Here is a 15,040-nt window from a genome sequence, read left to right on the forward strand (position 1 = left end):
TGCCAGTACCATGCTATTTGGGTTACTATAGTTATGTAGCATAATTTGAGTCAGATAATGTGATTCCTCCGATTTTGTTCATTTTTCTTTGGATAGCTTTGGTTATTCTGGGTCTTTTGTTATTCCATATAAGTTTTAGAATTTTTTTTCTATTGCTGTGAAGAATGTCATTGGTAGTTTGATAAGGATTGCACTGAATCTGTAGATTGCTTTGGGTAGTATGAACGTTTAAAAAATACTATTTTTCCAATACATGAACATTGAATATCTTTCAATATTTTTGTGTCCTCTTTAATTTCCTTCATCAGTGTTTTATAGTTATCATTATAGTAATCTTACACTTCTTTGGTTGAGTTAATTTCTGAGTATTTAATTTCATGTGTAGCTATTGTAAATGGGATTACTTTTTAAATTTCTTTTTCAGATTGTTCACTGTTGGCATATAGAAATGCTACTGATTTTGGTATGTTGATTTGTATCCTGAAACTTTACTGAATTTGTTTATCAGTTATAACAGTTTTCCTGTGGAGTCTTAGGATTTTCCAAATATAAGATTATACCATCAGCAAACAAGGATAATTTGACTTCTTTCTTTCTAATGTGGATGCTCTTTATATCTTTCTTTTGTCTAATTGTTCTAGCTAGGATCAGTATGATACTAGCTGTGTGTCTGTCATATGTGGCTTTTATTGTGTTTAGGTGTGCTGCTCCTTCTATACACAGATTTTTAAGCATTTTTATCCTGAGGCGATGTTGAATTTTATCAACTTTTTCAGCATAAATTGAAGTGCTCATATAATTTTTATCCTTTATTATGTTGATATGATATACCATATTGATTCACTTGTGTGTATTGAACCATCCTTACATCCTAGGGATAAATCTAACTTGGTCAGGAGGAATGATCTTTCTACTGTATTGTTGAATTCAGTTTGATAGTATTTTTTTGAGGATTTTTGCATCAATATTTATTAGAGATATTGTCTGGTAGTTTTTTTTTTTAATGTCTTTGTCTGGTTTGGGTATCATCGTACTACTGGCCTTATAGAATGAGTTTGGATGTATTTCCTCCTCCTCTGTCTTCTGGAATAGTTTGAGTAGAATTAGTATTAGTTCTTCTTTAAACATTTGGTAAAAACATTTGGTAGCTTGTATGTATCTAGGAATTTGTCTATTTCTTCTAGATTTTCCAATTTATTGGCATATAGTTACTCCTAGTAACCACTAACAATCTTTTGAATCTCTAACAATCTTTTTAATTTCTGCAGTATCAGTTGTAATGTCTCCTTTTTAATTTGTGATTTAATTTACTTTAATTCCTCTCTTTTTTTCTTAGTCTAGGTAAAACTTTGTCAATTTTAACTTTTCAAAAACAGCCACTTTTTGTTTCATTGACCTTTTGTATTGTTTTCTTTATTTCAATTTCATTTATTTCTGCTCTGATCTTTCTTATTTCCTTTTTTTATATTAGTTTTGAGTTTGGTTTGCTTTCTTTTCTAGTTCTTTAAGACACATCATTAAATTTTTTGTTTGAAGTTTTTTCTCTGTTTTGATGTAGGCACTTATAGCTGTAAATTTCCCTCTGAGTACTGCTTTTGCTGTGTCCCATAGGTTTTGGTGTGTTGTGTTTCCATTATTATTTGTTTCAAGAAATTTTTCATTTTTTTTATTAATTTCTTCATTGGCCCACTTGTCATTTAGGAGCATATTGTTTAATTTCCATGTATTTGTATCATTTCCAAAATTCCTCTTGTTATTTATTTCTGGTTTTATTCCACTGTCTTCAGAGAAGCTACTTGATATTATTTCAATGTTTTTGAATGTGTTATGACTTGTGACTTAACATATGGTCTGTCCTTGAGAATGATCCATGTGCTGAGGAAAAGAATGTGTATTCTGTAGTTATTGGATGAAATGTTCTGTAATTATCTATTAGAACCATTTGGTCTATAGTACAGATGAAGTCTGATATTTCTTTGTTGATTTTTCTGTCTGGAAGCTTTGTCCAGTGCTGAAAGTGGGGTGGTGAAGTCTTCAGCTATTATTGTACCAGATCTTATCTTTCTCTATAGCTCTAGTAATATTTGCTTTATATATCTGAGTGTTCCAGTGTTGGGTGCATATATACTTATAATCGTTATGTCCTCTTGCTGAATTGACCCCTTTATCATTATGTAGTGACCTTCTTTGTGTCTTCTTATAGCTTTTGTCTTGAAATCTGTTTTGGCTGACATAAGTATAGCTACTCCTACTTTTTTTTTTTTTTCCATTGACATAGAATACCTTTTTCCTCTCCCTTTATGTTCAGGCTATGTGTGTGTTTATAGGTGAAGTGTGTTTCTTGTAGACAGCACATCAGTGGGTCTTTTTATTTATTTAGCTAGTCTGTGTCTTTCTGATTCGATAATTTAGTCCATTTTCATTCAATGTTACTATTGGTAAGTAAAAACTTACTCTCACCATATTGTTATTTGTTTTCCAGTAGTTTTGTGGTCTTTTCTTCCTTCCTTCTTTCCTTCGTGTCTTCCTTTAGTGAAGGGGATTTTCTCTGGTGATATGATTTTGTTTCTTGCTTTTTATGTTTTATGTCTCCATTGTATGTTTTTAGGTTTGAGGTTGCCATGAGGCTTGCAAATACTATTTTGTAACCCATTATTTTAACCTGATAACTTAACACTGTTAGCATAAACAAACAAATGAGCAAAAGAAAACAAGCAGAAACCTTATGATTGAACTTCGTCCTTCGCTTTTTAATATTGTGTTGTTTCTATTTATATCTTATTGTATTGGCTATGTCTTGAAAATTTGTTGTAGTCATTATTTTTGATTGGTTCATTATTTAGTCTTTCTACTTAGGATAAGAGTAGTTTACACACCACAGTTACAGTGTTGTAATATTCTGTGTTCTTCTGTGTACTTACTACTACCAGTGAGTTTTGTACTTTCAGATGATTATTGCTCATTATTGTCCTTTTATTTCTGGTTGAAATACTTCTCTTAACGTTTCTTATAGGACAGGTCTGGTATTGATGAAATTCCTCAGCTTTTGTTTGTCTGGGAAAGTCTTTATTTCTCCTTTATGTTTGAAGGATATTTTTTCTGGATATACCTTTCTAGGGTAAAAGTTTTTTTTTTCCTTCAGCACTTTAAATATGTCATGCTACTCTGTCCTGGCCTATAAGGTTTCCACTGAAAAGTCTGCTGCCAGATGTTTTGGAGCCCCATTGTATGTTATTTGTTTCTTTTCTCTTTCTGCTTTTAGGATCCTTTCTTTATCCTTGACCTTTGGGGGTTTGATTATTAAATGTCTTGAGGTAGTTTTCTTTGGGTTAAATCTGCTTGGTGTTCTTCAACCTTCTTTTACTTAGATATTGATGTCTTTCTCTGGGTTTGGAAAATTCTCTGTTATGCCTTTGAATAAACTTTCTATTCCTGTCTTTTTCTCTACTTCCTCTTTAAGGGCAATAACTCTTAGTTTGTCCTTTTGAGGTTATTATCTAAGTCCTGTAGGAATGCTTTTTTATTTGATTTTTCTCAACACAGCTATTTTGAATTCTTTGTCTGAAAAGTCACATATCTCTGTTTCTCCAGGATTCATCCTGGTCTCTTATTTAGTTCATTTGATAAAGTCATATTTTCCTGGTTGATATTGATGCTAGTAGGTGTTCTTTTTTGTCTGGGCATTGAAAGGTTAGGTATTTATTATAGTCTTCACTCCAGGCTTGGCATTGAAAGGTTAGGTATTTATTATAGTCTTCACTCCAGGCTTATTTGTAGCCACCCTTCTTGGGAAGGTTTTCTAGGTATTTGAAAGGACTTGGGTGGCATGATCTAAGCTGCTTCTGCTCTAGGGGACACCCCAAATATAGTAATGTTGTGGTTTTCACACACTTATAGAGGTATCCTCTTCATGGTCTTGGACAAGATGGGGAAGAATTCTCTGAATTACCAGGCAGACTTGTTCTCTTCCCTTACTTTCTTCCAAAAAAGAATCTCTCTTTCTAAGCCACCTAAAGCTGGGAATGGGTGGCACAAGCAACCCTGTGGCCACCACCACTATGGCTATGCTGGGACAGACCTGAAGCCAGCCCAGTGCTGGATCTAGCCTAAGGCCTGCTGTGACCACTCCCTGGCTACTTCCTGTGTTCACTCAAGGTCCTGGGGCTCTACAATCATCAAGTGGCAAAGCCAGCCTGGACTGTGTCCTTCCTTTCAGGGAGGCAAGGTCCCCCAATTCCCTGGTGGGTCCAGAAGTGCTGTTTGGAATTCATGGACTAGAGTCAAATTCCTTTGAAGTCTACCAAGTGTTCTATTGCTTTGTGACTGCGCTGGCAGTCAAACCACAAAACACATTTTTTTAAAACTCTTCCCTCCCCTTTTCAAAGGCAAAGGAACCTTATTTCTTAGCTACTACCACCCCAGCCCACAAAGAGTACTGCCAGATTATTGCTTATATTCCCTTAACGCCCAGAGTCTCTTAAGTCAGCTTGTTATGAATGCTCCCTGGCCTGGGACTCACCCTTCAGGACAATATTCTCTCCTTTGGCCCAGGGCAGGTCCAGAAATGCTGTCCAAGATTCAAGTCCTGGAATTGCTCTACCCTACTGTGGCCATGCTGGTACCTAATGTGAAAGACAAAGTCCCCTTTCCTTTTTTCTCTGCTTTTCTCAAGCAGATGGAGTTTTGCCCTGTAGCCACCACAGCTGGTCATGTGCTGTGAGTCTCACCTGAAGCCAACAAGTCTCAGCCACTCACCCAAGGCGGGTATCACTGCTCATTATTTAAGGTCGAAGGGCTCTTCAGTTGGCATGTGATAAATGCTGTCAGGACTGGGTCCTTTCTTTCAAGGCAGCAGGTTCTCTTCTGGCCCAGGGTGTGTCTAGAAATGTTGTCTGGGATCTAGGGCCTAGAATGGGGCCCTTAGGACTCTGACCAGTGTCCTATCCTGCTGTGGCTTACCTGGTGTCTTAGATGTAAGATAAAGTTCTCCCCTCTCTTCTCTCTCTTCTCCTCAAGTGGAAGGAAGGAGTCTCTTTTGAAGCCATGAGCTGTGCAGCCTGAGGTTGTGGAGGGGTGATGGCAATATTCCCTTGGCTGCCCCAGCTGATGTCTTAGTATGTCATGTACTCACTCAGTTCACTGTCTCCAGGTCTAATTTAGCACTATAACTCACCTAAGAGTTGCAGTTCTTATGTCCTAGACTGCTTTTCAAGTTTACTTGGGGACACAGGATGCTATTGTCTTTAGTGGTGAGGTTTGCAGGCACTCAAGTTTGGACTTCTAGAATTGATAATTTTCCTCTGGCAAGGTCTGGTTTAAATGCTCCCTTCGTAAGTGGGCATCAGCTGAGTTTGGTCTGGTTTTCCTTTCTGCTCTAACTGGACATCACTGAGTTCACTGGGTAATAACTGCTGTGTTCTTTATCCCCCAGTGCCTAGAGAAGCTCTCTGCACCACTCTGTGGCTGCCAGAGTGGAGGAGGGGTGGCATCAGCAATTCAGGACTTTTGTCTCTTCAGTGACTCTTTCAACAATATGAAGTTAAATCCGGGTACTATGAGTGCTCACCTGATTTTTGGTTCTTATGAAGGTATTTTTTTTCTTCTGTGTAGATAGTTGTTAACTTGGTGTCCTTGTGATGGGGATGATTGCTGGAGCTTTCTATTCCATCATCTTGCCTGCACATAGTTTTATGGACGGTTAAGAGTTATTTTAGTGATGCAATAAGGATACACAACTAGATTATAAAGGAAAGAGACACAGGTGAAGTCTGGAGAAATCCCTGTGCAAGCCTTGTACGCTCTCCTTCTCTAAGAGGGGTGACACAGAGTGCACGTTTAGCCCAGCAATGAAAATGCAGCAACATGTGTGAAATGATTTCTACCATGGAAGCCCACTAGAGACTCAGGACCCAAGATTTTTACTGGGGACTAATCACACAAGCACTCCCTGCCTGGCACATGCCAAAATGCTGGATTCCCAGCAGGAAGGTAGGTGTTCAGCAAAAATCACATAGCTTGCACATATAATCTACAGTGTGCCTCCCTAATAAGTTATCTGTTGACTGAGAATACTCCAGAACCAAGGTTGAAGATGTCAGCTAAGGGCCAACCTTGTAACTAGGCCCTTCTAAGAATAGCAGTCTCAGGCCTGCTAAATTAAATCTTTATTCCTCACCATTTATCTACTGTGCTATAGCTGAAATTGATAATCAGAATGTTCTCAGGCCAGATAATCTTTCAGAATTGTATTCCTCTGCTACCTCCTAAGATTTGGGGCCTGTTTTAACTTTAGGATAATAGGAAAAGGGAAAGTTATCTATAAAAGAAAGTCTACCTCACTTGGTATAGACTGAGTTTTTCTGGCCTCTGATGCTGTAAGTTGTGATAGCTACATTAGACCTCCATGAAATTTTCGGATTTTTCAATGTGGTATATCCATGTCTCAATAATGGCCTTGATCATCAACTTCCTTTTCTCACATTGGGTAGCTGCCTTTAGCCATGACCAACCTTTTTTTAAAAATTAGTAACACAGAAATAATTTGCCAGGGTAAATGGTTGGATATTTGTAGGCCAATATTATGAGAGAAATAGTTTTTAGCTCCTGGAGTGCAAAACTATTTTCTGTATAACTCTTTCCTTTTCTGGAAAAGTAATTTAATGGAGTAGTCATTATGAAAGGATGATAAAGAGCTATCAGTAATATCTAGCAACTCCAGAGCTGCTAAACTTCCTTGATTATCTGGAGGGCTTCTTGGTATAGAACTTCTGATATTCTTTCTGGAATCATGTGGATGCCACGGCTCAACAAGGCATAATTCAAGAGCTTCTCTTTTATTCTTAAAATCAAATTTCTCGAGGTTGACCTAGAAGGGAGAGTGATGTACCTGGTCTAAAATCAAGAGTGTCATTCACTTTTAAAGAGATGTGACTTAGAACTTCCCTTTCCCTGGGAATTTAGGTAAATATAGCTTGAGTCCTCAATTTTATAACCTGTGCAAGTCTAGTATTCTCCCCATGATTGCTGTGAATGTTCAGTCTTATATCTTCCCATATGCCTCTCTGCTATTTAGAGACAGAAAGTAGGTATTAGTGGTTGCTCTCCCCACCCCAGTGATAGGGGTGGGGAGAGTTGTGAGGGGAAATGAGGAGCGACTGCTACTGTGAATGCAATTTATTTTAGAGGTGATGAAAATGATGTAAAACTGATTGTGGTGATGGTTACACAACTGTGAATTTATGAAAAATCATTAAATTGTATGGGTGTATTCACTTTAAATGGGTGAATTGTATAGTAGGTAAATTTTATTTCAATAAAGGTGTTACTTTTTTTAAAAAAAGTAAGGACATGTGTAGATTTATTAGGTATTGCAGATTTGCCACCAGAAGTGTTGTAGCAGTTTGCTTTCTCACCATGAATGTATGAGAGTGCCTGTTTCCTCGCAGCTTCACCAACAGAATATGTTGTCATTTTTTTTTGCCAGTCTGATAGGTGAGAAATTGTGTCTCAGTGTATTTTTACTTTGCATTTCTCTAATTCTGAATTTGAACATCTTTTCATATGTTTGAGGATAGTTTTTATATCTTTTGTGTGAATTGTCTGTTTATGTATTTTCCCTATTTTTCTATTGGGTTTTTGGTTTTATTCATTCAATTTTTAAGAGTTCTTTGTATGTTAGGAATATCAGCCATAGTCTGTCAGTATCCACATCCTTAACCATTACATTCCATTGACTTCCTGCTCTGGCACTTTATCCACTTAAACCCAATTTTTCTAACTTCTATAATTGTAAATGTCTCAAATACTTATCATAGAATGATTTAAATGTAGTATAGGCCCTTAAAACCTACTATTTAGGGGCATGTTTCAAGCCATGTTCTCCTGAAGCTCTACCAGTTCTGGGAAAATGGAGGTAGGTAGTACAGCTGGATAGCCTATTCTGGGAGATTTGGGGAAGTATTTGCTTCTAAGACTCTTTGCTATTTATTTCTCTCTATAGCCCCAGCCCTAAAAAATGAAGAACCTAATATCTCTCTGTTGCAATCACATTTATCAAATGAAAACACTTGGTAGACAGGACTGGAATGATGATTGGGAGATTCCTGATGGGCAGATTACAGTGGGACAAAGAATTGGATCTGGATCATTTGGAACAGTCTACAAGGGAAAGTGGCATGGTGATGTGGCAGTGAAAATGTTGAATGTGGCAGCACCTACATCTCAGCAGTTACAAGCCTTCAAAAATGAAGGAGGAGTACTCAGGAAAACATAACACGTGAATATCCTACTCTTCATGGGCTATTCCACAAAGCCACAACTGGCTATTGTTACCCAGTGGTGTGAGGGCTCCAGCTTGTATTACCATCTCCATATAATTGAGACCAAATCTGAGATGATCAAACTTATAGATATTGCACAACAGACTGCACAGGGCATGGATTACTGACACGCCAAGTCAATCATCCACAGAGACCTCAAGAATAATAATATAGTTCTTCATGAAGACCTCACAGTGAAAATAGGTGATTTTGGTCTAGCCACAGTGAAATCTTGATGGAGTGGGTCCCATCAGTTTGAACAGTTGTCTGGATCTTTTTTGTGTATGGCACCAGAAGTCATCAGAATGCAAGGTAAAAATTCATACAGCTTTCAGTCAGATGTATGTGCATTTGGGATTGTTCTGCATGAATTGATGACTGGACAGTTACCTTATACAAACATCAACAACAAGGACCAGAAAATTTTTATGGTGGGACAAGGATACCTATCTCCAGATCTCAGTAAGGTATGGAGTAACTGTCCAAAAGCCATGAAGAGATTAATGGCAGAGTGCCTCAAAAAGAACAGAGATGAGAGACCACTCTTTCCCCAAATTCTCGCCTCTATTAAGCTGCTGGCCCGCTCATTGCCAAAACTTCACCGCAGTGCATCAGAACCCTCCTTAAATTGGGCTGGTTTCCAAACAGAGGATTTTAGTCTATATGCTTGTTCTTCTCCAAAAACACCCATCCAGGCAGGGGGATATGGTTCATTTCTTGTCTACTGAAACAAGTGAGAGAGTGCAGGAGAGTAGAAACAAAGGGAAAATAAATGAACATATGTTTGCTTATATGTTAAATTGAATAAAATATTCTTTTTTTAAAGGTGAACCAAAGAAAACTTGTGTAGTTAAAGACTAGATATAATTTTTCCCCAAACTAATATTTATACTTAACATTGGATTTTTAACATCCAAGGATTAAAATACATAGACGTTGCTAAAAATTGGCAGTGCCTCTTCTAGAGGCTTTACTTTCTGTTCCGGGTTTGTTTCATTCACTTGGTTATTTTATGTATTAAACTTCAGTTTTCTCATGCAGCTTTTGTCATTAGCTATCACATGTCCACTAGGGACTCCAGAAGAAGACCATACCTGTGCCTATGTTTGCAGGTGGGAAGTTGGCAGTAGGTTAACCTGGGTTAGATAAGGCAAACTGAATAGATCTAATTTAGGAAGTCACTAGAATTTAATAATTCTATTTTTATTCTTAATACTTTTTCTTTCTTTCTTTCTTTTTTTTTTTTTTTTTGAGACAGAATCTTGCTCTGTTGCCCAGGCTAGGGTGCAGTGGTGCGATCTCGGCTCACTGCAAGCTCCGCCTCCTGGGTTCGTGCCATTTTCCCGCCGCAGCCTCCAGAATAGCTGGGACGACAGGCGCCCACCACCACGCCCGGCTAATTTTGTTTTTGTATTTTTAGTAGAGATGAGGTTTCACCATGTTAGCCAGGATGGTCTCCATCTTCTGATCTTGTGATCTGCCTGCTTCGGCCTCCCCAAGTGCTGAGATTACAGGCATGAGCCACCGCGCCCAGCCCTTAATACTTTTTCTATAATGATTTCTTTTTACAACAATTTGGAAAATGTGGATATCCCTTATTTCCTTGAAGCAATGAACTAAATTTCTTTTTATAAATTGTGAGTGCAGGTGACCAAAAATATTGCGGAGGAGCAGCATACTTGACATGAGTAAAATGTCTTAACTTTGGATTTTTAGTGGGAAAATGTTATAAATTGGAATTCCTTTTAAATAACTTTTAAAAAAATATATTAAGGATGTCTTGCTTATGTAGAAGTCAAATTTCATTGCAAATGTATTGCCCCCTTCACACCCACTTCCTCCCCTGCAAAAAATCTTCACAGAATTCTGTGAGAACTTTTAGGTGTGTTTTTCTTTGAGATAACTCTGGTTTCCAAACACCAGGTAATAGATATTTTAAAGTTGCTTATTAGATTTTTCTTACCTGTTATTATGCATATTTTAGCAATCACCTTATCATTGTCTCATGAAATTTCTGTCCTCCTTATATTCTTTGCCCAGCAAGATTCTACTTATGATGAATGAATGCTATTCTCCTTTTTGCATTCCATAGTATGAAGTATTTGTTAGCATTCTCTAATACTTATACTTTGTTGTGTAGAAAATGACTCTAATGTGATGGTCAGTGTATTCTTACTGTGATTCAGGAAATCAAAAGTAGACAGCAACAGCAGGTGGTCCTATCAAAGATTTGGCCATCTCTCTACTTAATTGTCAGCCTCTTAACTCTATCTTCACTTACTCAATTTGGTTTTGTCATGATTTTTAAATGTAGCCAATAGTTCAAGATTCTTCCAGTGAATACACATCTGTATAAATGCTTCTTTGAAGTCAATAAAGAATAAAATTGAGAAGACTTTAAATTAATGATAATTTAGTTTTTAAGTACCCAAAAATAAATTTTTGAAACATTATCTTTACTTGAATAGTTAGATGTCATCCAGGAAAATCACTCAATAATAATTATGGCAAACCGTTGGCCCCTCATTTGGGTAGCTTAAGATAAGTAATGCCATTATTATTTCAGAATTGTTTCATGACTTTCAGTTTAGTTAAGAAAATGAAAAGGAGTATTTCTCATATTTTAAAAAATGAGACTAAGAAAAGAATAAAGAAATGTAACTATTGGAAAATATCAAAGCATATTATTTTTAAAGCCTTCGGTGGCACTAAAGATATGATTATTAGCAATTGTTAGATAGGGTTTTACTCATTCAAAATAGAAGACTAGCAAGCATGTAACTAACAAGAGTTTTAAAAAACTTGACTTTGTCTGTGGAATACTCTGAAAGTTTGGCCATTTTGAGGCACAAGGTTTATTGATAGAGGTCTTTCTATAATTTCCCAGCATACCTGCCTCACTGTTATCTTCCTTCCATTTTTCACTCTCTTTTTCTTCTCAGTGCCATCCTGCCTAGGCTCCCATTATCTGCATCTGATGCCTTTCCTTTCTTTCTTTGCTAGTCTCCTTTGCAGTGGGACATGGCTAAGCTCTGTAGAGCTGCCCGGAAACTCATTGTCCCATTCTGTAGCCAGTAAAACATGCCTCCAAAGTATCACAGAGTAATTCTACTCTCCCTTCCAAATTAAGCCCACCAGAAATGTTAGTGAAAGGACATTAAAAATGTAACAGGTGGCATGTTTAGCTAACATGGATCTGGAGAAATAGGAAGCAGTAGAATTAAATGTTTCACTTTTAGGTTTAATTGTATTTGTTCTTGGGTTTTGTTTTATGCTGAGTTTTAAATATATTCTCCAAATAAAAACATTATTTTTCCTAACCAAAAAAAAAAAAAACATATATCCACACAAAACTTTGTACACAAATGTTATAGTGGCTTTATTCATAATAGCTAAAAAGTAGGAAAAATCCAGATGCCTTTAACAAGTAAATGAATAAGCAAATTACAGTACATTTATACCATGGAATATTACTCAGAAACAAATAGGAATAAGCTATACATAGATGCAAATTGGACAATTCTCAAAGGCATTATACTGAATGAAAAAAAGCCAGTCTCAAAATGTTGCATAGAATAATATTCCATTTACAGATCATTCTCAAAAAGACAAAATTAAAGTGTCAAAATCAGATAGTGGGTCTCAGGAGTTAAGGGTGGTGATAGGATATGACTACAAAGTAATAGCATGAGGGAGTATTTTGGATACTGTAGCTGTCCTTTGTCATGATTATGATAGTGTTATATGAGCCTATGCCTGTGTAAAAATTCATGGAACTGTAGACCAAAAATGCCATTTTGCTTTATTATAAAAACTGAATTTAAAATAAATTTAATATAAACATACTAACCATGTAGTTAATTAAGTATGGATGCAAATCACTCAAAATAGTGGAATGGAGCTAATATAGTGAACCTTAAGTATTCAGCAGAGGAATTGGGGATTTGTTCATCAAGTAGTGGTGAGGAAGTGAACATTTAAGTTGAGCAGTGAAAAGTCTTTTGGGAGTTGATTTATACAAATACCACTTTGAAAAGAATGGACGACAGATGGAAAGAAGTGAAACAGAAAACGGGAAATATTCTGTATGAGAGATAATAAACATCTAAAAGGAAAAGGAGAGCAAGAAGAGAAAAGGTTTGGTGAGGTCTAGATTTGTTACATATTATGATAAAATCTACAGGAATTTGTCACTGATTTGACTGGCAGGAAAAAAATGCTGTTAGTAAGTTCTTTATTTGAAAGGACCCTTCGTTCCTGGGTTGTGGCTAAGACCCCAACTTTATAAAATTCTAGAACAGCAGGACTTTGAGTATACATTTGTTCGGCAACACTCTATCTTGTGTCAGAATGGAAGTTCTGAAATGCAGATCCTGGGACACATCTAGCCATGCCAAAGTCTGCAGACTCCTCACGACCTGATTGTTCTGTGAGTGCTGGCACTGTCCCCAGATTCTCACAGTAATAATAGCTGAAACTTACTGCTTACCATGTGCTAGGCACTGCGCTTTTTTTTTATTATACTTTAAGTTTTAGGGTACATGTGCACAACGTACAGGTTTGTTACATAAGTATACATGTGCCATGTTGGTGTGCTACACCCATTATCTCTTCATTTAACATTAGGTATATCTCCTAATGCTATCCCTCCCCCGTCCCCCAACCCCACAACAGGCCCTGGGGTGTGATGTTCCCCTTCCTGTGTCCATGTGTTCTCATTGTTCAATTCCCACCTGTGAGTGAGAAAATGCGGTGTTTGTTTTTTAGTCCTTGCGATAGTTTGCTGAGAATGATGGTCTCCACCTTCATCCATGTCCCTACCTTTGCAGGGACATGAACTCATCCTTTTTTATGGCTGCTTAGTATTCCATGGTGTATATGTGCCACATTTTCTTAATCCAGTCTATCATTGTTGGACATTTGGGTTGGTTCCAAGTCTTTGCTATTGTGAATAGTGCCGCAATAAACATACGTGTGCAAGTGTCTTTATAGCAGCATGATTTATAATCCTTTGGGTATATACCCAGGAATGGGATGGCTGGGTCAAATGGTATTTCTAGTTCTAGATCCCTGAGGAATCGCCACACTGACTTCCACAATGGTTGAACTAGTTTACAGTCCCACCAACAGTGTCAAAGTGTTCCTACTTCTCCACATCCTCTCCAGCACCTGTTGTTTCCTGACTTTCTAATGATCGCCATTCTAACTGGTGTGAGATGGTATCTCACTGTGGTTTTGATTTGCATTTCTCTGATGGCCAGTGATGGTGAGCAGTTTTTCATGTGTGTTTTGGCTGCATAAATGTCTTCTTTTGAGAAGTGTCTGTTCATATCTGTCGCCCACTTGTTGATGGGGTTGTTTGCTTTTTTCTTGTAAATTTGTTTGAGTTCATTGTAGATTCTGCATATTAGCCCTTTGTCAGATGCATAGAATTCAAAAATTTTCTCCCATTCTGTAGGTTGCCTGTTCACTCTGATGGTAGTTTCTTTTGCTGTGCAGAAGCTCTTTAGTTTAATGAGATACAATTTGTCAATTTTGGCTTTTGTTGCCGTTGCTTTTGGTGTTTTAGACATGAAGTCCTTGCCCGTGCCTATGTACTGAATGGTACTGCCTAGGTTTTCTTCTAGTGTTTTTATGGTTTTAGGTCTAACATTTAAGTCTTTAATCCATCTTGAATTAATTTTTGTGTAAGGTGTAAGGAAGGGATCCAGTTTCAGCTTTCTCCATATGGCTAGCCAGTTTTCCCAGCATCATTTATTAAATAGGGAATCCTTTCCTCATTTCTTGTTTTTGTCAGGTTCATCAAGGATCAGATAGTTGTAGATATGTGGCATTAATTTTGAGGGCTCTGTTCTGTTCCATTGGTTGATATCTCTGTTTTGGTACCAGTACCATGTTGTTTTGGTTACTGTAGCCTTGTAGTATAGTTTGAAGCCAGGTAGCATTATGCCTCCAGCTTTGTTCTTATGGCTTAGGATTGACTTGACAATGTGGTCTCTTCTTGGTTCCATATGAAATTTAAAGTAGTTTTTTCCAATTCTATGAAGAAAGTCATTGGTAGCTTGATGGGGATGGCATTCAATCTCTAAATTACCTTGGGCAGTATGGCCATTTTCACGATATTGATTCTTCCTACCCATGAGCATGGAACATTCTTCCATTTGTTTGTATCCTCTTTTATTTCATTGGGTAGTGGTTTGTAGTTCTCCTTGAAGAGGTCCTTCATGTCCCTTGTAAGTTGGATTCCTAGGTATTTTATTATCTTTGAAGCAATTGTGAATGGGAGTTCACTCATAATTGGGCTCTCTTTCTGTTATTGGCGTATAAGAATGCTTGTGATTTTTGCACATTGATTTTGTATCCTGAGACTTTGCTGAAGTTGCCCATCCACTTAAGGAGATTTTGGGCTGAGACGAAGGGGTTTTCTAGATGTGCAATCATGTCATCTGCAAACAGGGACAATTTGACTTCCTCTTTTCCTAATTGAATACCCTTTATTTCCTTCTCCTAGCTGATTGCCAGAAATTCCAACACTATGTTGAATAGGAGTGGTGAAAGAGAGCATCCTTGTCTTGTGCCACTTTTCAAAGGGAATGCTTCCAGTTTTTGCCCATTCAGTATGATATTGTCTGTGGGTTTGTCATAGATAGCTGTTATTATTTTGATATATGTCCCATCAATACCTAATTTATTGAGAGTTTTTAGCGTGAAGAGTTGTTGAA

General features: G+C 37.2%; 1 long non-coding RNA gene and 1 pseudogene across 1 annotated transcript in view; both read left to right on the plus strand.

Moving 5' to 3' along the window:
* LOC134760924 (uncharacterized) overlaps positions 1-15,040 on the plus strand; it is a 99,082-nt gene that overhangs the window by 40,010 nt on the left and 44,032 nt on the right. The gene's annotated exons all lie outside the window — the stretch shown is intronic.
* On the plus strand, positions 7,903-9,464 carry LOC100451584 (serine/threonine-protein kinase B-raf-like; annotated as a pseudogene).

Source organism: Pongo abelii, chromosome X, assembly GCF_028885655.2.
Source record: "Pongo abelii isolate AG06213 chromosome X, NHGRI_mPonAbe1-v2.0_pri, whole genome shotgun sequence".
In the NCBI taxonomy this organism is placed as follows: domain Eukaryota; kingdom Metazoa; phylum Chordata; class Mammalia; order Primates; family Hominidae; genus Pongo; species Pongo abelii.